Raw genomic sequence first — 25,595 nt, forward strand, 5'->3', positions numbered from 1 at the left:
ATAAGTCGTAAGAATTCATGAAATTAATTTATTGTTTAACTTTCATTAAAATCAAATACAATACTTTACACAACTTAAAAGCATTACCTGCTAAATGATAATTTATCATAAAAATAAATTTGTTAATTAAAAAAGAGCAAATTAGTACAATAATTCCTGCCATTAAAGACAGTCTGAGAACTTTTTTCCCCACATAATGTAAGCCTGGCTTACAAATGTTTCCAATTGTGCCACATATGTTTGTGTATTGCCAATAAACCATAGTGACTGTGCCACTGAAATTGTTCTGATATCTTCAGCCTTAAAAATGGCTTTGAGGTATGTCTTCTAAGGCTCTAACAAAGATGGACATAGTTGCACACTCTATAGATTTGCCTTTTTAAAGTCCAAGAGCTATCAAAGTCCTTTAATGATGATACAGAAACCTAAAATGCATAAGAACTGTCTTCTCCCATGCCTACATAATAACATTGATGTAACCTTGTCTTGAAAAAGTAAAGGTCTCTATAGTATACTGATAGAGCCAAACTTGGGCCTTGCCTTACTATCCAAGTTCAGCTAGGATGGTCTTGTATTTGCCTGCTAAAAATTGTCGAGTGGAAAAATATCATGTTAACAATTATACTTACAAAGTAGTCATGCTGCCAAATCAATGAATATAGGTAGAGGAGAATTAATACAGAGCCAAATCTAAGCATATCTTTGATTCAGCAAAAGAGACACAAAACTATAAACTCCAAGATTAATACCCAGCCCAAAATGGAGGCGGAGTCCAAATCCCTATTTCATTAGGAAAGATAGCATGAGATATCTTTCCCTACAATACTCTCATTAATGATGCTTCTAGTTGGCTCCCCTATGTCAGTCCTCAAAGGTGTCAGCATGTGTAGACTTCCTTAGAAGTACTCACGTCAAATGGGTCAAATAGTTTAAAGCAATGGAGCTCGCTTTCAGATGCTCCTTCTCCTCCAAAAATCTAGAAGTCTCTCGTTTCTGTCCCTGCGCATAATACAAAAAGGAGACATTCAGCCCCTCCTGGATGGGTCACATGACATTTTGTTTCACTTTCAAGGTTTCAGTGAGTTTCCATTCCGTCTTTAATTAAATCTTCTTTGCTTCTTGTAACCTTGGATTGTAGACAGGCCAGGCATAGAAGATATCCTCCCCTCTTGCTTCTCAGGCTGTTCAAAGACATTCCTGTTGTCTCCTTAAACTAAAAATAATGAGGATAAATTCCTTCTACCTACAATGGGATGAGAGCATTCTGTTCTAGCACAAACAAAGATACATGCAATTAATTTCTTCAGTAGCTGAGGAAGTGAAAGTCGTTAACAACCTGCATCTTGGGGCCTAGACCGCAGGCAACTTTAACACAAACAATCACATCAATATGAAAATAATGTTTTCTTACACAGGTGCATATAGACATATTAATGTCTTCTATTACATATGCGTTCTAATTAACGTGTACATTACACTTCTTGGCTAACATATAGAATACATGCATTCAAAACATAATACATAATGATACTAAAACATGTGTAGGTGCGTTTGAACCATGAATATATTGCACCCCTACAAGTAGAGTGCTATAGGCACTAAGCAGATTTTTTTTACTATCTTTTTTTATTACTTCCTTCCGAGCTAATCTGGGTTTATTTGTTAAAACCCCTAAAGCTGGAAGCTTTAAAAAAAAAAAAAAAAATGTATTAGTTTTTTCAGTGCAAAACATAAGAACAGGCGGGTCATCATCGCTCAACAGTCCCCGCCCTGGAGCCCCACCCCTACCCCCCTGCACCCAGAATCCCAGCATACAATGAAATAACACAGTCAATAAAAACATATCAGTCATCCCGCAGCTCAAATGGGTAGAGCAAGAGGCAGACGCCTAGCGATCTTGAACCCCCCTCCTCCCAGCCACAGCAGCCACATCAGAGACCACCATCCAGCCCATGATAGCGACGCCATTTCCCCCACACTCTGCCGAACTTTTTGGGGCACCCTCTCGCTGTATAAGTGACCCTTTCTGATGCCATATACAGGTCCAGACCTCTGCGCCAGTCCTCTAAGGATGGGCAGTCCGGGGCTCCCCACTTCCTGGCCACATCCCTCTTAGCCACAACCAGGGCTAATACTAAAAATAGTAGTTGGGGGCGGCTCATATCCACATCATTCGTCATTCCTAATAGGACTAACTTGGGGTCAGGCTGAAGAGCAATCTCTAATACCGCTCCCAGCTCATGGAGCACCTCAGCCCAGAATACCTGTATTTGCGGGCATGACCAGACCGTGTGAAAGAAATCTCCCCTCTTATAGCCACACCGCAGACAACAGGGGTCAGGCACCCTCCCTATTTTATGCAATCTTGCCCTATCAAAGTACGCTCTGTGCAGCACTTTGAATTGTATCAGCCGTAGCCGAGATTTGATCGCTACTTCACGGGGAGGCATTAAAACTGTCCCCCAGTCCACCTCATCCATGTCCCCCACATCTCTCTCCCAGACCTCTCACAACTTTACTAACCCATTGGGCATATTATTCATTAGTGTCCTGTATGTGAGGGAAACCGCCCGGTGTGTGATCTGTTCCTGCAGGAGACGGCCCTCCAGTGGAGCATATTCCGGTAGGGGGCCAGCCAATGCCTTCTCCACCCTCCATGCATGTCTCAGTTGCCTGTATCTAAAAGCCTGTGTGTGACTGAGGCCATATTCTCTTCTCAGCTCGGCAAACAACTGTAGCTCTCCCCCCTTCACCACATCACCCAAGGTAGAGATACCTATTGCGTCCCAGGTCGAGAAGCCCTTCAACTTATAGAGTTCCTCGAGCCAGGCGCACTGCCACAGGGGAGTCTGACGTGTTGGTTTGCCATCCCACCCCATTGCCTTCGACGCCTTGAACCATGCCCCCAGGGTAACTCTCGTAGCTGGAAGCAGCCTATTTCTCCCAGTGCCCCTGTACAAAAAATGTATACAGGTGCGTGTGCCCAACAGGTGGCGCTCTAGGGCCTACTAAAGCTGGAAGCTTATATTTACCCTGCTGCTGGATGATTGAAGTTTTAGACAATGATGCCTTGGACATATACAGCACCAGGGTCTTATTAATTATTATTTTAGTAATAATTCATGCAGCCTTACAATCTAGGTAATAATTGGTTACATTAACATCCACCATGGCCACCAAAGAGGTAAGACCAAATTCTAGACATAGCCATCACTGTGGAGTTGACTGCCTTAAATTATATAGCCTTCCGATGTAGTTCAAAAACATTTTATCCAATTTTTTGATTAATTTAAAATTCCAGAATAAACAACAGATGTAATTTTGGCCTTTGAGACATCTAATGTAGGACCAATTACACCCCCTTCCTACTTCGCTGAAAATCTTTTCATTGCTACAGTCACACATGAAATTCTACTTCTTACCTTCTCTATATTATTTTCCCATTTCAAGGTTTTGTCAATCATAACTCCTAGGTATGTATATTCTAAAACCTCATGTAACGTTTTACCTCCTGTTGTCCAGGTGTACTTAGACGGGCATTACCTTGGTTTTATTAAAATTAATTCAGAGGTTGTTTAATACATTAAAAGATTGCATTCTGCTTAGCTGTGTTTGTAATCCTGTCTGAGTCACTGACAGGATGACTAAAGTATCTGCATATGCTAAAAACAGAATTTTAGATGCTGCTAGCTTTGTGGTGTCATCCAAGGATTGTACTAAAATGTCATCTATGTCAGATATGTATAAGCTAAACAGAAGCAGTGCCAAGATGCATCCTCATTTCAGCCCATTGTACAAGAAGATATTCAGAGAGATAGCATTCCTATTTGACAGTTTAACTCTTACCCAGGTGTTCACATGTAATTCAATGATGAGCTATAAAAGACTGGGAGGATACCCTACTTGCACATCTTCCCTCACAGCCTGTTTGAATCCACCCTATCGAAGGCTATAGAATTATCAATAAAACATGTGTGCAACTTATTTTCACGTGCACAGGCCTTCTGTCCCATTAAGGTTAAGGCCACAATATTATCCAATGTACTACATTTAGGTCGAAAACCCTCTCTGGTGGAAGGATAATCTGTTTGATTGTTCTGCCCACATTTTCAGGGGGGTCAACAACTGTTTGCAAACAATTTTCCATTTTCATCCAGTAGGGCTATAAGGTGGTAGCTCCTGGTGAAATCCTTTGGGCTTTTTTTGTAGTTGGGATTCAGAATCAACCCTTTCCATGTTTGTAATACCATCCCAGAGAGCATGACCTTATTGAACATCAGAGTTAAAATGACCTCCTGGGTCTCTGGATTAGGTTTTCTATGGCCATAGACATGCCATTTGGGCCAGGAGCCATTGTAATATTACAGGAATGGATTTGTTTCTTTATTTCTATATGATTAACCCTAAAATAAAACGTATACTGTGTCCCTTTTACAGGTGGCCAACAATGATGCTACTCTCTTCCTGCCCTGGGCAACTGAGGGTGGGATATAAACATTTTTTAAGTGGAGTCTTATATTTGTATTGCATTTTACCCATACTGCCAATATATTTTTAGATTCATGAGAAATTTGGTAATGTGTTATTCCTGAGCTGCCACCGGATAATATTGCCAACACATCGCTAGGTCCCCCCATATGCCATTTGCTGCTAATATGTCCAAAGATGCGTCATTTTGAAAAGCCAACTCCATTATCTTTCAAGTTTCCTGGAAACAAAACAACATCATTTGAGTTCATGAATCCGTATAGGTTCTGATGATGATTTATTGTTTGTTTACCCCGGCCTGCAATATTCCATGAACAAATCTGTAGCACATTTTTAACCCCTCCTGTATCCACTTTGCCTGTATCAGGAATTTTCCCTTGCGAATTGTACAGATGTAAATTACTAGCTGGTTATGATGCAATCTGCATGGGTCTGTTCACATTGCCGACAGGACCTATTTTTGAAATATGATTTTAAGGTCCTTTGAATGCTGCCGTACATGTCAAAGTAGTAGGAGTATGGTGTTTGTATTCGTCTCCTTCTGTCTTCCAGGAATATAAGTATTTTCTTAGCTCCATGGTTTTTAACTTTATCCTCCAGTCTGCCAGTATATCAGATTTTTCACGTATTTTCGCGTAATGATTTGGGTTAGCTCAGGTAGTGCATGTACATTGTATTAGAATCTTATAGTCAATAAAGAATTGAATAGATAGGAGGTTGTTTGAGCTAAGATGCTCCCAATCTGAGAAGCATTGCAAAACACTCAAGATGGTATACCGGTTCAGAATATCATATGGCCCTTCTGATTAATAACTAGAGCAAGAGTCAATTTGTGTATAGCTCATCTTCTCCTGGACATTAGTTGTCCAAGAATCCCAAACCTCGTGATTCAAGTTTCTTTAAACTAAAGCACTAAAGCTGTGCCGGGTTCACGTTAGGCATGAGTAGAGGAGAAAGCATCCAGTAGGCATTGGAGAAAACACAATGTGGTGTTTCGGCTTCCCGTTGTAACAAGGTTTCGATTGCGGTTACTGCAGAGAGAGTGGAGGGCAGAACAAGGAGAGAAGCAATGAGCAAGGCAGCAACATCAGAATCCAAGGCAAGTGCTGCAGCTGCCTTATACCGCAATGATTGTGGCTGTTTCACGCAGCCCCCGGGTCAGCCGTCCTAGATGACCCAGCAGTGTCCTAGCATCCCTCACTCCATCCCACATTTGGAGCTCATGGAAACTTCAGGAGACATCAGGAGGTCGTGGTGAGGCAAGGTGAGTGATGCGAAGGAGCAGGAGAAGTGCCCAGCACCAGTTGTAAGTCATAGATTTAGCAGAGCGATCTAGTTGATTTAGAACGTTTCGCCAGTCCACACAGTCGTGAGGTTGTGCGGGGGTGCCTCCATTGGCTTTGCTGTTTGCTCGCTGGCCTGTTCCCCATGAAGGTTTCTTTGAGCATTGCCCTCCAAATGTACAGATCGTGCAAACCACATGCTGTGCTTTGCAAAGATTGTAAAGAGTGTAAAAAGCCTTGATTAATGATTACAGCTGTGGCTACCTTAACCCAACTGCAAATACAAGACAAAGACTATAGCCCAGTGAAGAACAAGGGGCTTAAGTGGAGTAAGAAGTATAAGAGGAACTTACCTCACAATTTTCAAAAGCTTGCTAAGTGTTACCGCCTGAACTTTGTCTTGGCCTGCCATGGCCTGTCTCAACCAGCAGCCTGCCCTACAAAGAGGAGAAGAGCACACGAGGCACAAGCGGTGTGGTAGCAGTTTTTAGGCACTGCTGCCAGAGGGTTAAGCCAAGGGGAAGTGGAGACAGTCTGGCTAGGTCTAGGAGAGTGGTCTGCAAGCCCCTGTGAGCTCCCCCGTGCTTGGCCCAATTTAAAAGCAGCTGAGGAGACAAGGAGTCAAAGCAGAAGGGGAAGTTAGTCTTGGCCACATGTACATCAGCCTCAAGTGGCATGGCAGCAGTGTTTAGGGACTGTTGTCCAAGGGTTGAGCCTAGAGGAACCTGATCTAGCCTGACAAGGTCTAGGTACCGTCTGCAAGCTCCTTGAGGTGTCCCCGATTGATTTAAACAACTATTATAGTTCATCATTGAGCTCATCATTTTCACAATTTCTCCACTGTTCTTACAAGTCTTTTAGTATGTCTAATTTCAGTCAATTCGTCAAGGTAAAATGAAAGTTCACCATTAAACTCCTCTGACAACTAAATATCTAGGCTAACCAGTCTGCATATAACATGAGGTCCAGCCTTTCTTGAAGGGCCAAACAGCCATTGAAAAGGCGGAAGAAGTTGAAGACTGAGTCATCAAAGTCTAAAATCAGTTCACCAGCAATCCAAAAACCCTAACCAACCTAATTCAATTTCCTACAAATTTTATCTCTGGGGCCAGTATCTTTAGCAGCCATTCCTGAATGTACAATTACCCAATCCTCTATCGCGGGTTATTTCAAATACTCAGGAAAAGCATCACAAGGGGGCATAAACCATTTGAGAACTTCGGCTTTCTGTTCTTCCTATCCAGTGTTAGCTGAAGATCAGCTTTCAAGATCACAGGCCTTTGGTTTAGATGATGATTTAGCAAATATGCAAATTTTAGCCTACCCTGTAAAATTATGGAATGACTTGTGTATTTATAAGCTCTTTGTCAAGGCTAAAGTTCACTGTTATGATTTGGAATCTTGTTCAGCAATATTCCCTTCAAATAACTCTTTACTTGTGGTTGAACAGAGTCAACAACCCTCCTCCATTATAGCTTCGCCAGTACTACAATCTCCGACAAAAGCTATTATTATACCTAATATATTACCAACACAGGACTTATTAAGTCTTGATAGGAGCAGTGAAAAGTAGACATAGACCATATTAGCCCGATTTCATCTATAGGGCCTAGAACCAAAGCTGACCTGAACTCCATCGAAAATCAATTTTGAAAACATCTCTAATAAACAAATTAGGTAATATCAATAAATATTACTCACTAGAGACTAGCCCAATAATGGTTGACCATATGAAACACGTGACTAGCTCAATTAAATCTGAGGATCTCTCCTTTATGGCAAAATAGGATGTGATTATTTCTGAACACCCTAAGTCCCCTAATGGCCCTTGTTATGTCCCTCTGATCAATGTGCTCAATACCATGAATGCTATCACAGCAGCTTTAAATTTCCACTCTGACAAATGTATAATTGAAGTGGGTTTGCTTAATACTCTTGCCCTTTTTATTTAGGAATAGACTCCAAATTACAAAATCTAAGCAAATTAATAGTAAAAGTGAAATCTGATAACCATAGTCAACTAGTCATATGCACTTGTGCTATATATTGGATAAGGTTTCTAATCTTTTTATGATAGTTGGTTCTTTAGTGGATGAAGGTAAAAATATAACCATCTTCCAATGGCCAAAAACTACAGAAAGTCCATCATTTGGTTTCCATCAAAATTGCCAGGTCAAATTGGTTGTCAAACTCAGGATTTGTCAACTATATTAGTAGACCAACATTTGATGACAGCTGAAACTTTGACAAATGATAATGAAACTATGACTAGTGTTCAACTGCTAAATGTTGCTGAAAATGTTCTCTCGGATAACCACCTTGAAATACAAGATCAAGGGGGATGCAAATGCAATGTTCATTTCCTGCACCCACAGATCAGTATCAAAGAGTATCTCCTGAGCAGTCATTGTCATGTGCAGTAAAGCAGGAGCAAAGCACACTCAATTGCTCCAATTCACAAAAAGGGCTTACAGAAAAGTCAGGAAACGATTAAGAAAGGCTTGAAATAAATCAAAGACATTAATGACTATAAGCGATGATGAGAAGTTAAAAGTTTGTTATCCAATTTTCAAGCCTAAATCCAACATTTGACCTCATAAGGGTAAGTCGGTAGTAACTGAGGAAGATAGCACTGAACTGCATTTGGTGTCTGGTACAAATGTAGCTAGTGGGAAACAAATCTAAAACTAAGCTGCAAGATGAGATGAAGTTATGAAAAACAACACTGGATGGTTGATTAGGGAACATACACATAGGAAATACTAATATATCAGTATCTAGTAAAGTTAAAAATCAAAAATATTTAATATAGTAAAAGGGAGGGACACTGTGGACCCCTTGGTTATCACACCTCAGCTGGAAAATTCACTTAGTTCTATGACTAAAGGTCTGCGCCCAAGTAATGAACATGTCACTGGGTCACAAGAAGATTGTACATTGACCAAAATTCACCTTAACTATTCTGGGTTAATCTTTATTCCTAAATATCAATCTATTATTAACAATTAAAATTGTTAGCATTAATTTTGACCTGATCTGGCCTTACGTTGAAAGTAAGGAGGTGCACTAGGAGTTCTTATCTAGGCTTAAGTCTTCAGATATTTAAGGCAATTCAATTCAATCAAGACACCTCCAGTCCCTCACTGGACACTACCCGAGTCATATAGTCCACCCTTGAAATAGCAAACAGAGTGTTTCATTATAGAGTGCAGTGTGTAGAGTGGGATACCAAGTTAGCAAGGATGGTTCTTCAAACTGCCCTACAATATTAATTCCTTCATCACCCTCAAGAAAGGAAGGGCACATGGTGCCATCAACCCCCTCTGCAAGCTAACTAAACCCTGTGTCTTAAAATCACAAACTCTGATTCTAAGTTATGTATCTGTGAACAAAGTACCCAGAGGACTATACAAATGGAGGACTGGACCTGGCTACCGTCCCTCTTATCTGGCTCACTTACAACTAACAAAAATTGATGTGCAGTAAAGCCAGACCAACAACAATCGCCAATAAGATTTTGCTCTTGGAATGTGAATGATATCTCGGGGCTTCTGGGGGATCCAGAGGCAATGTTATTCTGGCAAGGCATTGATATTTTGCTACTCCAAGAAACATGGATAGAGCAGAGCTCCCCGATCATTGGCTATCAGGAGACTACTAATAACCCCATAAGTTCCTCATCCAAAGATCATGCTAAAGGAAGCTTAGCAAGTTATATATATCAATAGAAACTGATGTTGAATTTCAAGTTCTTGCCTTTGATTTGACATGTTAAAATGTATGAAATTTCAATTTCCACTTCCTTCACTTTTATTAAATATTTACTTAAATATGAGGCAGGATAACAAGATAACCCAATTAACCATAATGTGGGAAATAGTTAAATCACTTATCTTGCAATATCCCAATGCCCACCTTAATATTTCAGGTGATTGTATTACACAAATTAGTAATACCAGCTTAATAGCCTTGTCATGATCAACTCCATCGTTTTGGCCTGCTGTTGCTCAACAAGTGTGTCCCTAAGTCTCCAACCATGTTTCCGGCAGTCAGGCCTTCTCGACACTGCTCCATTATTGACCATACTATAATCTCAAAGGGATTGCTAACTCATTCTATAACACCAAGACTGGAAAATGATCACAATCCACAAAAATTACTTCTGGATGTATCTGTTGTCAGGCTTGGTTAAATAAGAGATCTTTTCACAATAGTGGTTTTACCAATGAATTTCTGCTCGATTAGTGTGTCGAAATGACAAACAAGTAATGTCTATGGTATTCTCCCGTTGTAAATATCATGTATTTTTACTGTTGGTTTTTGTAATGATTTATTTGATTCTTCATTAACTCTGTTTTTTATACTTGCATACAGAACAATTTGTCTTGAACATATTTATTGTGATAAGCGATGAAGTCCCGGGCACACGTAGTTGGAGTTAAAGTACGGTCAAAGAATGTTCAGTGTTCAATAACAGAATTTGCGGTCAACACCAGAATGATAATTCGAAAAGATTTGAATCAATGTGGCACAAAAAAGCAACCAGCCGACACGTGTTTTGTCACTTGTGAGAGTGATCCTGTGACTTCTTCAGGGCTGGGGGGGATACAAAAGAAAAAATAAGCCAAAGGATAATAGGGAATCTCAAATGCAGTCAATGTTTTAGGATGGTTCAGCATAACCAGCTGGTCATGCTACAGTAAATGAATCGCATATTAAAGTGGAAACCTAAGTGCATGGTGAAATTGTTGCCACGTTATTGAACACTGAACATTCTATGACCATACTTTAACTCCAACTACGTGTGCCCGGACTTCGTCACTCATCCTATTTTGTGGGTTTCTGGACTCACATACCTACGGGGGTTTTGAGGTGTTCCCCCGACCTGGTAGCACCATACACACATATGTGAAATCGCCGACATACGCATAATTCAGCTTCAGTGCCATACTCCCTGTCATTACAAAAAAATCCTAATATCGACATAATATTTATTGTGAAATTGGATGTATTTTATATATGATATTTGTAACCGTTTTTTAAAGAATAAAACTATATACTGGATTATGTAATTTATTGGTATTTCTTGGTGATATTGGTTGAATTTGGGATGAATGGTGTATGATTTGCAATCAGACTTCTTTTAACACTTCCAAAGGGAATTATTTTAATTTTGACGGGTTGCCAATTTGGTGCCCTGTCCCTTTGGTTAAGGGGGGCCCCTCTATTGTTGTTTGGAATGCTGTATGCAGAAAGCCAATGTCATATAACAAGTTGCTTACTCATGCAACCTAAAACGTTTGGTTTGGAGGTCTAATAAATAGTAACAGATCTTGTAATGTCCTGAGATATTAATAAGAGTATTAATACTCTTGGATACTGAAAGAACATCTATGATGGCTAGGTGAATTGCGATCAGTAAATGCCTAATTTCAAAGTTCACTTTCAAAATTGTAAGAAACCTTAGTCCTCTTGTTAAAGCCAACTATAAATGATATATGTCCAAATTGTATCAACAAAAGAAGGCCTTGGATAGAGAGACAAGACTGTCTGCTGTCAGAAGAACTAATACTCCCAAACTACAACTAAATAGCAACTAAATATCCTGAGAATGTCCTATAAACAAGCATTATGGAACGCAAAGACTAATTACTATTATGGAATAATTTGTTATCTGTAAGTAAGGGCCTGATATAGATTTCAGCTGAGTGGTTGTTCCATCACAACAGTGGCGGATATCCCGTACGCTGAAATATAAATCCCATTATATCCTCTGGGATTCATATTTTGGTGGCCAGGATATCCATCACCTGTGTGACGGAGTAACCCGTCCACCGACATCTAAATCAGGCCCTAAGTCTAAAAGTAGTCTGGAATTTTTGAATACCATCAATGATCTATAAAATAATGTAATCAGGTCCCACAATGAAAACATATCTGAGGCTATCTGGGTGGACTACATGACTATCCTGTATGGATCACAACTGGTAATCACTACCGAGCATGGGTCTTCTTGGAGGAACAAATTGCTGGGGAGACTCAACGGTGAAACTGGATGTTACTCTTATGAAAACCAACAAAACCTGACTGTGGCACTTAGTAGGCATGGTACATTATCTTCCCCCATTACAGAGCTGCCCGAAAATGAAGAAATAACAACGCTCCTTGGACGGATTAAAATAAATGTGGCATCAGGCTCAAAAGGTCTCCCTAACGTAATTTGTAGGGCAGATCAAGAAACGGTGTTCAATAGCACTGCCCCACCTTTATAATTAATTATTTTGACTGAAATTGTCCCAGAATCTTGGTAAGGAAGTATCTTGCAACCCATCTATAAAAGCGGTACCTACAAATTATCGCTTAATTGCTCATACTGATTTTTAGGCAAATGTTTTTGCCTCTCAAGTTTTAGGGCAGCACCTTATCCCAGTTAGGATTTCGCAAAGAGTCTGCCGATATCTGCCAATTTGGTTGCTCAAATGCTGTTGGCTGAGCCCGTCATATTAAGGAAGCAAAAACTCTACATCTATTTTATTGATCTAAAGGAGGCTTTCGATACAGTTTCTCAGGTCCTACTTTGGCGGCTAAAGTTAGCTGCATGGGGTGCGCCACTGACACTATTGGAACTTATTATACGCCTATATAGGAAGACCTGGGTCCAGATCAAGCTGGGGGACGGAACATCTCTTATCAAGAGAATTGAAAGATTGAATGGCCTAAAAAAGGGGTGCATACTTGCCTTCTGTTTATTTAATCTTTTTATGGCAGATCTTAATCAACATCTGAGAAAAACAAATTAAAATTCTCCTAAGTTATCAAATACCTTTTTAAAATAACTCCAGTATGATGATGGTACTATTTTACTTAGTCAGACACCTTTTGGTATGCAGCATTTAATCAACTCCTTTAATGAATACATAACAGCCAACAACCTCGAGCCTAATATCAAAAGAACTAGAAGTGTGTCAGTTGCAGCATCTCCACTCAGACCACGGTCTTGGTACACAAGAGGGCAACCAAGTGAATCAATCTAAAGCTACAAGAACCTTGGCAACTTGTTTGACAATAGGATCTCTTTCAAATGCCATTTCAACCTAGAAAGAGACAAAGCTGCTACCAACTAGGCCTGGGCGTAGTGTGCGTAGTCGAGCTACGCGAAGCTCCGCGAAGATGTTCTTGCACTAGGCAAGCTACGCGTAGCTTCGCAAGCGCCCGTAGCTGCTTGTCACGCCCGTTCGCGATGCGTTTTTCTGTTTCGGGAGCGCGTTGTGAGTGTTCTGGGCGCTCTTGCGAGCTCGGGGGATAGTAGCTCGCAAACGTACCCATGCGGTCGCCTATGGGCGTGGCCATCTTGTTTTTTCAATTGTCCCGCCCGCTCGCAATGCCTTAATTCCTGTTCTGGGTCATGTATAGCATGTTCGCGCAGTGCATGTCATGTTCAGGGAACGCTATTTACTTGTTTGTGTCGACTAGTGCGTTCTCGCTGGAAATATTGTGCAAACTTACCCACGCGGTCGTGATGGGCGCAGCCATCTTTTTTTTTCACTCTATGCTATGGGTCTGGGCCTAGTTTTCTATCCTTACCTAATCTTTGCAATCCTTAGTTTTTTGCACTGTTTTTATGACTTTTTTTTACTTATCATCTACCTCTCTCTGTCCCTAAGTTTATATTTTGCATTTTATTTCTACTCTTACTACTTTTTTTTACTTTTCTACTGTTTTATTTTACTTCTTTCTTTAAGCTCCTACTTCTTCACCCTAAATTTTTTTTCTACTGTTCTAACTTTTCTTTTCCGCCTCCAGCCCAGAACCATGGCCAAGGGCAGCAGTACCGGCTCCAAGGGAAAGGCGCCTGTGCCCAAGAGCCGCTGCCTTGCAGCAGAATGCGCCCTGCAGGGGTGTAGGCCCAGCAGCTTTTTGGAGAGGTGGAAGTAGCCGACGTGGGTTTTTCTTCATCCAGCTGTGGTAAATAAAATTACCGGGACTATTTTTCTATACATTAAATGACAATAAGGATAGCTCAATGAAATGAGAGGCAGAGTCCGTGGTATCTGAGTCATACGGGCTTTAATTGAGTGGCTTGAGTCACTGGACATCGGGTTCCATCACCACTAAGGTTCAGGAAGGGATATTCAATGTTTTATTAACATCACACATTATATATAGTAAAACTGTACAATTTCAATGAATACAGTGGGCGTAACAAGTGAAAAGAGAGAGATAAGAACATATGGGCGTAAAAGAAGGCATGTAAGGAGGCGTACACGTAGGCGTGCACTTGATGAGTCAGAGAAGTGTCATAAGTGGGTGTATGCAAAGAGAAAGTTTGCAGGGTCAGCAGAAACCTTTACCACATATGCGCGCGCAACTGAGCATGACGTGGTATAGACGTGTAACTGGGGAGAGCTGGGGGGCTTGACTTTAGCACTAGTAGAGGAGTCTGGTGTCTGGGATGTCAGAACGACCTGTACCTATAGCATATCTGGTATCTTGTGTTTGGAGGATGTATTGTCTGAAGTAAAAGGTCTCTCGGGCAGAGGCCGTTCATTACTGAATGCTAGTGCATGCATATGGTTCTTCATGCAATGTACAGGGGCCATGGGCCTACCATGGCAACGGGTTCGGTAAATCACTTGCAAGGAGACAGGAAGGCAGGGCCCTTTGCTCTGCAGCCGGGAATATGTTTACCTAGTTCATTAGACTGGAATGTGTTTTTGTTTTGCGGAGGCTGAGCAGATAACTGTAGGCAAAATACCGTCTTGGCAGGCAGGCCAGGCCGAGCCGGGCACCGCTCGGCTGGGCAGGAAGTAAGGTAGAGGTCAGGGATGCATACCTAGACTGCAGCTTTCTGAGACAGAAGAGGCTCGGAGCCTCAATTAAGGGCCTGGCTCGACTGAGCCAGAAAAACGTGGAAAACGTGTGCTTTGCGAGATTTAAAAGTGCACCATGTAAATGCATTGGAAGCGTAGGCCTAAATGCGGAATCAGTACTTTAGACATGGAGGGCTCACTAACTGACATGCTAACATTAGACGGAAATGCAGAAACATTATCATGGCAGACACGGGAAGGGATTTACATGACATACATGGGGCATGGGTGCATGGATAGGGTGCGAGTGGGGGTCACACTGACTACCTAAAAATTTCTATTTCCTCATTCCCTCCTTGGCCCCTACTGTGCCCTTTAGGATATATCTATCTTCATGAGACCATCTATTTGTTCGTATAACATCATTTGCTCATCTTTTTTCATTCGGGAACGGGAACGTGAACGTGGACGGGGAATACAAGCTGTGGCGCACAAGCCGCAAATCGCTGGCCCACATTGCAGACGGAGACAACAACTGAATAATATGAGCAGTATTATTCCTAGGAATGACAGTACTTTCCATCCCCAGGCTGATATCACATTCCAGAGCCAACCAGACCAAGTCCAGGAGCCAGGATTCTGGTGCATCTGGTGAGCTATTTTATGAAGCCTTGTTATTGCTGCATATACAGACGGTGTGTTATTAGGAATAAACACACAACAACTGGATCCGATCACTCTAAAAGCTCCGCCCCTATCGGCCATGATGACGTCAAGAACAAGGCGGTTTTGAAGAACAACAAGTCTCATAGCAGACTGCTCTTCGGTTAGGTTACCTAAAGCAAAAGTAGTTTCGTTCACTACTGCTTCAAGAGTTCTGGTTAACCTGCGTATTATTTTACTGTTCTGGACGGGACCTATGAACCAGAGGTATCCTTTAATGTAATTCTTATACTGGTCCCATGCTGACTCGGAATAATCGATAACAGGAGGAAGGTCTCTCTTGTGTCTAACATGCACAAGATGGGTATCTCGATGATAATTGGATGGGGCTAGAAAAACAGGTGGCAGTAGGAACGCAATATAACATGTTCCACCCCAATCTAAGGGCAGACTTACATAAGCTGTCTGACCACATATAAAATAAGAATGGCGGGAAGCTTTGAAAGTAGACTTTCCTTTATCACTGAATTCAACCACAGTATTACAATCACTGTTTCCTAGATGTACTGAACCATTCTTTCTAACGCATAATTCACCTTTCACTGGTAAAACTGTTATAAACGGCAAGTCCGAATTAGTCTCGGACTGAACGTTCAGAATCATGAGGTTAAGGGTAAAATTTCCTAAATCATACACTTCATTTTCTAGATCGGTCCCTGTCCTTTGGGGAAGACCGTCCTTGTCTGGGAAACATGCTTTATTCATAACTGTATTCAGATTCCCCCATATCCAATTGCCCTGGGAAACTTTGGACTTACTGTCTAGTGAGGACATTAAAGTAAACCATGCTCCGCACGAACCATTGTGTGAAAACGGATAAGGAAAGAGGGGCAGAGCTCCCTTCATTTTCTGGTAAGGTGGGAGTCGGCCACATATCCAGCAATTCGTGACATTGCTGGTCTGGTGAGAATGGTGTAACATACGGATAAAAGTGTTGTTGCGCAGTGCAAGTCGATAGGATAATTCGTGTGGTGGCAGGTCACTGAAAGTGTGCTCTACAGTGTCATTGAAAGAGGAATGTACATGTGAACCAAGAGGAGGAAAGAAAACATGTAGCATCAAGCTCATACATATAATCGATATACTCAGAAAAAACATAATAATCAATGTGATGATACATCTGCTGTGCTTTTTTTGCAATTTTTTTCTCTCTTTTCGATTCGCCTATCTCTCTGACTATTTGGGTCTATCTCATACATGTCAGGAACCTGTCTAACTGCTTCACCCGAGAGGGACTTAAACAATTAAACGCTGCCTGACTTACTAGACCGTACCTTGGCTTTATACTCCTGCTGCGGAGTTTTCTCTAACAGAGGGAGTTTAGAGTCGTTATCAGAAATGTTCTCAGAAACCTTCGGGAAACAGTCTTTGGAATCTGAGTTAAGTCCGTGGAAGCGTTTGACGTGTTGGGCATGTATCCAGCCCTTACGTCCTTCCACCTTCACTGCTGTCCTCGTGGTTAATAAAACAAGTTTTGGTGACTTCCAACGCGGCTCCAGGGGACTCGATCTGTCGAAATTTCGTACAACCACAAGGTCGCCAGTGACGATGGAGTGGTCCTTAACCTGGGTGTTGTCTGGAAAGGCGGCGACAACCTGTGAACGACAAGAGAGTAGTGCAGACATCAAGGAAGCTAGGTAATCTGTCAGCATATTACTGTCAACGTCTGTTATTTTCCTAGGCATAGGTGCACCCCAAATATTCGGGGGTCTGCCGAAAACTACCTCATAAGGGGATAGTCCGGTTCTGGAATGAGCTACCATACGCATATACTAGAGGGCAACCGGCAAGGCTACCATCCAATCTACGCCTTTTTCTGCACAAATTTTTGCTAGTCGTGTTTTCAGAGTTTGATTGTGACGCTCCACGAGGCCAGCTGCCTCTGGATGTCGTACGCAATGGAACTTCCACTGGTACCCTAACAGGAGAGATGCTTGTTTCATAAGCTCAGAAGAGAATGGCTGTCCATTATCTGAGTACACGACACGGGGCAAGCCGTATCGCGGGAAGAATTCACGGACCAACTGTTTGGCAGTGGTCACGGCAGTGTAATCTGGGACTGGGTACGCTTCTGTCCATCTGGATAGGGCACATACAACTACGAGGACATACTTGAATCCTCGACATCGGTCCATCTGGATATAATCCATCTGGAGGACTTCAAAAGGGTGGTCAGGAGGATGAAATCCACCTTGTTCCACGGGAATGCCTTTGCCTGGATTGAACTGACAACAGATCATACAGGTACGTACTTTCTGTTTTGCTGCTGCACGTAAATGTTTGTTGGACCAAATATTCTGTATGCTGTCTAGCATGGCTTTTTCTCCTAAGTGTGCTGGACTATGTGCTGTATTAATGATAACTTGAACCATAGAGTCGGGGAGAAACCATGTGGCTTTTCCCTTTGTCGCCCATCCCTGATCTGTCTGGACCCCTCCTTGTTCTGTCCATTTCTTGATTTCGTCCGGAGTGGCATGTGTCTGTATGTCGAGTACATCTTGTGTGGGGTCCCTGACTGTCATGCAATTCGTCAGTGGAGTTACTTCAGTCTTTGTCGTGTCAGCTGGAATGGCTGTATGAGTCTGAGCTGTAAGCTTGGCTGTTCGATCTGCCAGGTCGTTACCCTGGGAAATAGTGTCAGTAACTTTCGTATGTGCTTTGCACTTCATGATGGCAATGGCTGTAGGCAAGTGTATTGCATCTAACAGAGCTTGAATGAGGGGACCATGCTGTATCTTGGCTCCGTGAGAAGTCAAAAAACCTCTCTCTTGTCAGAGAACACCGAAGTCGTGAACGACTCCGAATGCGTACTGTGAATCTGTGTATATGTTCACTTTCAAGTTCTTGGCTCGTATGCAGGCTTGGGTCAGAGCGATGAGCTCTGCTGCTTGAGCAGACAATGTGTCAATACGATGTGTTTCTATGACTTCAGTTTCAGTGGTCACTGCATATGCGGCCACTAACTCTCCAGTGCTTGTTCTTATACATGAACCATCCACATAAAGTGTCAGGTCTGGGTCGGGCAATGCAATGTCTGTCAAGTCTTGTCTGGGTTTCGTCATTGTGTTAATGACTTCCACACAGTCATGTGGTGTAGGGTCAGTTGTGCTCGAGGGTAACAATGTGGCAGGGTTTAAAATGTTGCAACGTCTGATCTCTATGTGTGGCTGGAATAATGTCAGTTCATATCCTGTCAATCGTGCTATGGTCAGGTGTTGTGTCTGTGTCCTGTTTAAGAGAACTTCCACGGAGAGTGGAACCTGTACTGTCAAGGGATGTCCTAACACTATTGAGTCGCTTTGTCTGATAGCTAGAGCTGTTGCTGCAACTAATTTTAGGCACGCAGGCAGAGCCTGGGCTATTGGATCCAATGTACTAGAAAAATAAGCACAAGGCTTGTGTTTTCCTGCTTGATCTTGCGTGAGAACAGATAATGCTGTGCCATTGCGTTCAGTGACAAAAAGTGTAAAAGGTTTGCTGTAACATGGTGTCGCTAAAACAGGTGCTTGACATAGGGCTTTCTTCAATTCGTCAAAAGCAAGTGTATGTTCCTGAGTCCAAGGGAGGACAGTCGAAGTCGCTGCCTCCTGTGTTGTCAACTGTATGAGTGGTTTGGCTAGATATGCATACTGAGGAATCCATTGTCTGCAGTAAGAAGTGAGGCCAATGAAGGCCCGTACATCCTTTTGTGTCTTGGGCTGTGGAAGATGTGCAATTAACTGGATGCGGTCTGGTGTCAATTGTCTACCCCTCTTGGACAGCAAGTGCCCAAGGTAAACCACTTGCTGGGCACAGAACTGCAGCTTCGAAGGGGACACTTTATGCCCCTTTTCGGACAAGAAATACAAGACTGTCAGTGATGCACGTTCGCAGTCACGGTCGTTCCGTGCTGTAATAAATAGATCGTCAACATACTGGAGTAGGGCAGTGTCAGTAGGCATGTGAATACTGTCTAGTTGTCGTTTCAGAGCTTGACTGTAAATACTAGGGCTTTCTGTGGACCCTTGAGGAGCATGTGCAAATTTGAAGCTTCGGCCATTTAAACAGAATCCGAAAAGATACTGGCTTTCCGGATGAATGGGGACACTAAAGAAGGCGTTCTTGAGATCGATTACAGTGAAGAACGCAGCTTCGGAATCAATGGCAGTCAATAAGGAAGAAATGTCTGGGACCACTGGGTACTGGGGTTTTATGCATTTGTTTAATTCTCGAAGGTCGATCACCAGTCTGTAGACCGGTGGTGCATTCGGGTCAGTTCGTTTAAGAATCGGGATGATTGGAGAATTACATACATTGGAGTCAGTTTCTACAACCACTCCTTGTGCAATCAGGCCGTCAATAATTTTCAATAAGGCAACTACAGCTTCAGGTGGTAACTTGTATTGTCGGATTCGGGGCAGTATAACTCCTTGTTTGAGAGTAACTCGATATGGTGTAATGTGCATACAACCTACATCAGTCGGACCTTGTGCCCATAAATGCTGTGGTACATTCTGTAATCTTGGATCAAAATCTCTCAACACATAATGTCCTTTGAAATCACGTAAAAACAATCTCACTCCTTCCGGAGAACAACATATCACTGCTCCTAGTTCTTTCAACGTTTTTATACCAAGCAAGTTTTCTGGACATGATTTCGTAAGTAACAAGTCTGTAGTACGGGACAATGGACCAACTTCTAGGGAAACTGGCTTTGACACTTCGTTAACAATAGGCTTTCCTGAAAATCCCAGGGAAATATTTTGTGAGCCTGAGAGGGGTACCCCTGGAACCTCGTCATGACTGATGGTAGTTCTGCTCGCCCCGGTGTCAATCAAAAATTTTCTGTCTTTCCCTAATACCTGACTATGTACATAGGGACCCTCTTGATCTACAGGAACCTCGATAAGGGGCAAGCCAACCTCCCCCTCTAGGCTGTTTCATGAATACTGTTGATAATCGGGGTAATCTGACTGAGCATACTGGTACATTTGCTGTGTAACATGTTGTGTGGCAGCTATGGGCTGGGGCACAGCTACTGTCTGTTGGGTATTCTGAGGAGGTTGCGTGTTCTGCGGCACATGTTCCTGTCTAGGAGGACGCGGTCTTTCTTTCGTCTTGCCTGTAGCTATATTGTGTTTCAGGACGGTACATTCATTTATATAGTGACCTGGCTGTTTACAATAGTTGCACGTCCCTTTTACAGGTGGCGCGCCTTTTTCGGACCATCAGCTGCCGGAACAGTTTGGGCAACTAATACTTTCATTTTCGTGTCTTTCATGCGTCTCTTTTCGTGTTCTTGTTCCTCTCTAATTCGGTTCTGATGGTATTGTAACATTTGTAACATCTGGGAAGGGGTATTAGCTTGCCAGGTACTCTCAACCTTTAGTACTCTATTTTTAACTTGTGGTATGGAATTCTCTACTAATTTGGTCACAAACAGATGTGGATACGATTCACTACTTGTTTTTAGGCCGCTATTTATAATTAAACATTTTTCAAATCTAGAATAGAAATCGCTAGTGTCTTCATCTTGTTTCTGTTTGCAGGCAGAAATAGCATCCCAATCTTCCTTTTTAGTTGTCAATAGCCTCGGCAAGACCTGTACTAATAATTCTGGTAATGCTTTAGCTTTGGCCCGAGGCCAGTACCAGGGGTTCGTGTGTTTTCCTCGTCTTCTAATTCTGTCCAACTAATCCTTTTCTCGCCCACTTCCCATTCTTTTCCTTTAAGTTTTTCATAAATACCAGCAGGCAACAGGACTTTTAACATTTTAAGTATATCAGCATATGTATACTCTCCCATGCGGAGCATGTCTTTTAATTCACGGTGGAACCCTGCTGGATCCTTATTGTGACAGGGCACTAATTTTTTCATTTCCAATAATTCCATTTTCGTCAAGGGTGTGTATACGAATACTCGATGAAGTGTACCTCCAATATCTCTAACGGGATGAACCTCTCGTAGGGGATTCTGTCTGTCTATGTAAAATGTTTTCCTTTCTTGGTGTGGAACAGGATCGAAATGTGGAGTCAGGAAAGTCCTGAATTTGTGTCGCTGTTCAAGAATGACATTAATCAAATCGGTACCTAGGCCTCTCCATCTACCTAGGAGTAACTCTTCCAATATATTATATAGGGGACCGGGATCAGAATGCTGACTTTCGTACAATGTAATGAGATGTTGAATCATATACATACCAACTAATCGCTGTTCTTCCGGAGGAAGACTCAAAAATGTTTGCGCTACTATGTCATCTTTATATACGCTAGTATTGCCAGCCCATTGTACTGCTGACCGGGCTAGTTCCTGTTCATGCATGGTACTAAGTTCACTATAACCTATTCGTTGTTTCAGTACTTTGTCAGTGGCTTGGAATAGATGCTCAAGAGAGCATTGTTCTGGTATGGGGGAGAGAAGACTTTTCTTACATTCTGGGCGTATGGGTTTGTCAAAGGGTCTCGCCCTACCCACGTACGCTATTCTATCTGGGTTCTCGGTTTCTATATCATCGTCTTCTGAGACTTCATCCTCCGCTTTCTCTGCTTCTCTCTCTGCTCTTTCCCTTTCGTGTATGTCTAGAATTTCTTTACAAATCTTTCTGTACATGGATTCTATACAACCCTGTTTACTATGTTTATCATCAGCTATGTTGTCACTCCATTTTGTCAGGACTTTCATCTCTTCTTTACTTTTACCTGGCTGGTCTTGTTCCCTTATCAAACAATTTATCAGAAACTGTAAGATCATATGTTGGATCTCCACTTTCCTGTGTGCCATGGCCATGTGAATACTTTCTGGTCCCTCCCCCGTTCTAATGAAATGGTATATTTTATCTAAATGTTCCTTCATGTCTGGTAGAATAGTCAAATAGTTTGTAACACGTCGTACACGTATTGAATATACAAGCATTAGGTCTTCGCCTGGTACTGGATCATATATGCAATCAGTAAGGTACGGTTTAAGGGCTGCGAATGTAGCTACTTTTGGTGTGCGCTGTAATGCTAGTTCTCGTAGTGATGCTCGTTTTACTTGAGGCGGGGTGGAGGAACCTCCTCCCGCTGCTGCTCCTAAAGTGTGATCGTCGACTATTACTGGCTGTGCTGTCGCTGGTAGTGTAGCTGGTAATGTAGGTACTGCTAACGTAGGTTGATCCTTAACTACAGGTGCTGCGTGAAAAGGATTGGGAGGGGGGTCGGTAACAGGAGGAACGATGGGGGAAATCGTGTTAACAGGGTGCTGAGGAGGATTATTAGTAGGTGGTACACGTGCATTGACATACTCCGGAGCAGCGTCATCTAAATAGGAAGAAAGGAAAATGTCCGCTGCGGTCTGTTTATGACGGAGTTTAGTTGGAACCAGTGGGGGCAGTAAATTACTGGGTACTTCCGGGGTCGCCTTAGGTAGGCCCTCGGCGAGAAGGGGGTACATGCCTTTAATAAGGGCATTTCTTTGTCGGTCTAATTGTTCTGCTCTAACTCATTCACCTTCTTCTAGTAGTTCTTTTTCTTGGGCTTTTTCTGATGATTCCCTACTTTTCTCTGCTTTTCTAATTTCTTTCTCTGTTCTTCTATGCGCTTCTTTACGCCACAATTCTATGGCATCTTTCTGGGATTGTCTGGCTTTCTTTTTCCAAAGTGCTTCTTCTACTCTCATGATGCAGTCAGCATCCCATGTCCCTGAGACAGGCCATCTATATTTCTCTTCCAGATCTTTGGTATAGTCAACCAATAAATCTAAGTACAGTATGGCATCTAAGCCGTGTTTATGGTACATAAAATGTCCGGGAGTGTCCCTAGGTGGGACGGGAACAGCTTCCTCGAGTATCCCTTTCCTGGTTCCTATCTGACGTAATTTCGAAAACAACGGCATGTTTGAACTGACCTGAACAATAGCACATTAAACACGAAAACAATTGCAAACAGTCATTCATACCACGACATCAAAACATAGCGAACGGTGATTACCTAATACATAGAATAACACAATTCTGAAAATCTCGAAAGACAATACTAGAATACTGAATTACTGGATGCACTGCTAAAACAGTCCAGACATACCGGTCCCATAAAGAGACACGTCATACCGTATTCACCTAAGTGAACACGTCTGGACCGGGTCTGTGTACACAGACCCGTCTGGACCGGGCACAAACTAATGAACCCGTCTAGATGCGTTCCCAACAACGGTACTCACCGGGAAGCAGAAACTGAAGGCCTCGGAAACTCGATACTGGACTGGACTGCTACAGCTTCGGACTGCTACGCATGCGCCTCGGAACAGGTGGGCCTCCGGATACCTCGGACCTTGCTCTCTCGGCTTGGGCTCTGGTCGGGACTCTCCGCATTCCTCACCGCCTCGTCTGGATGCCGGGTCGCAGTCTCCGTCTCCTCCGTGGGCCTGAGGGAGTTAGCAGGAAAACCCGCGGGTGTGCACAGGAGTCCGTCACGGCTGTAGAAGGGGTCAGGGGCCTGCGTTACATCGCCGGCGCGTGGGGAAGGGGAGGAGTCCCTGTTCGGGCGCCAGATTATGTGGTAAATAAGATTACCGGGACTATTTTTCTATACATTAAATGACAATAAGGATAGCTCAATGAAATGAGAGGCAGAGTCCATGGTATCTGAGTCATACAGGCTTTAATTAAGTGGCTCGAGTCACTGGACATCGGGTTCCATCACCACTAAGGTTCAGGAAGGGATACTCAACGTTTTATTAACATCACACATTATATATAGTAAAACTGTACAATTTCAATGAATACAGTGGGCGTAACAAGTGAAAATAGAGAGATAAGAAAATATGGGTGTAAAAGAAGGCATGTAAGGAGGCGTACACGTAGGCGTGCACTTGATGAGTCAGAGAAGTGTCATAAGTGGGTGTATGCAAAGAGAAAGTTTGCAGGGTCAGCAGAAACCTTTACCACATATGCGCGCGCAACTGAGCATGACGTGGTATAGACGTGTAACTGGGGAGAGCTGGGGGGCTTGACTTTAGCACTAGTAGAGGAGTCTGGTGTCTGGGATGTCAGAACGACCTGTACCTATAGCATATCTGGTATCTTGTGTTTGGAGGATGTATTGTCTGAAGTAAAAGGTCTCTCGGGCAGAGGCCGTTCATTACTGAATGCTAGTGCGTGCATATGGTTCTTCATGCAATGTACAGGGGCCATGGGCCTACCATGGCAACGGGTTCGGTAAATCACTTGCAAGGAGACAGGAAGGCAGGGCCCTTTGCTCTGCAGCCGGGAATATGTTTACCTATTTCATTAGACTGGAATGTGTTTTTGTTTTGCGGAGGCTGAGCAGATAACTGTAGGCAAAATACCGTCTTGGCAGGCAGGCCAGGCCGAGCCGGGCACCGCTCTGCTGGGCAGGAAGTAAGGTAGAGGTCAGGGATGCATACCTAGACTGCAGCTTTCTGAGACAGAAGAGGCTCGGAGCCTCAATTAAGGGCCTGGCTCGACTGAGCCAGAAAAACGTGGAAAACGTGTGCTTTGCGAGATTTAAAAGTTCACCATGTAAATGCATTGGAAGCGTAGGCCTAAATGCGGAATCAGTACTTTAGACATGGAGGGCTCACTAACTGACATGCTAACATTAGACGGAAATGCAGAAACATTATCATGGCAGACACGGGAAGGGATTTACATGACATACATGGGGCATGGGTGCATGGATAGGGTGCGAGTGGGGGTCACACTGTCTACCCAAAAATTTCTATTTCCTCACAGCGCCACCTCCCCTTGATCTTGGCAGCAGGCGGCAGGCCAGGCTCTGGGTACCTTACCCATGAGCATCACCGCCGGTGGGCTAACGTGCACCGTGCAGTGTTTCGCTGCTCTGGGATCCGGCACACCCACAACCAGCTGGCCCACCAGTGGTCCGACATCCTGGACCCGGAGCAGGACCTGTTGGACCTGCTAGGTGTCGAGGTTGTGGGGTTTGGTGAGTAGCTACTATATCCCCTTCCCTGCTGGCGTCGGCCGTTGGCCGTCGCAAACACTCCTTGCTGGTGCTGCGAACGTCTAACGGCTAAGGTGTTAAAGTAGTATAAGTATTGTGTATACTTTTTTGACAAATAACACGATTACTGGTGCTTACATTGCAGGTAAATTATGTTTCAAAATCTTCTGTGAATTTAGGACACATGTGCTCGGCGCTACTCTTACTTGTTTGCAACTTTGTGCTAGCTTGGGCTGATTAATGTAAGAGTTTACTTTAGAGAACTGAAGTTAGTTAATGCTATTGCTAGAGAGAGTCTAGTCCTTCCATTATCCTTCTTTGAAATAGTGGTGGATGGATACTAGGTTTAC

This window comes from Lissotriton vulgaris, unplaced genomic scaffold (assembly GCF_964263255.1).
Source record: "Lissotriton vulgaris unplaced genomic scaffold, aLisVul1.2 SCAFFOLD_1606, whole genome shotgun sequence".
Taxonomy (NCBI): domain Eukaryota; kingdom Metazoa; phylum Chordata; class Amphibia; order Caudata; family Salamandridae; genus Lissotriton; species Lissotriton vulgaris.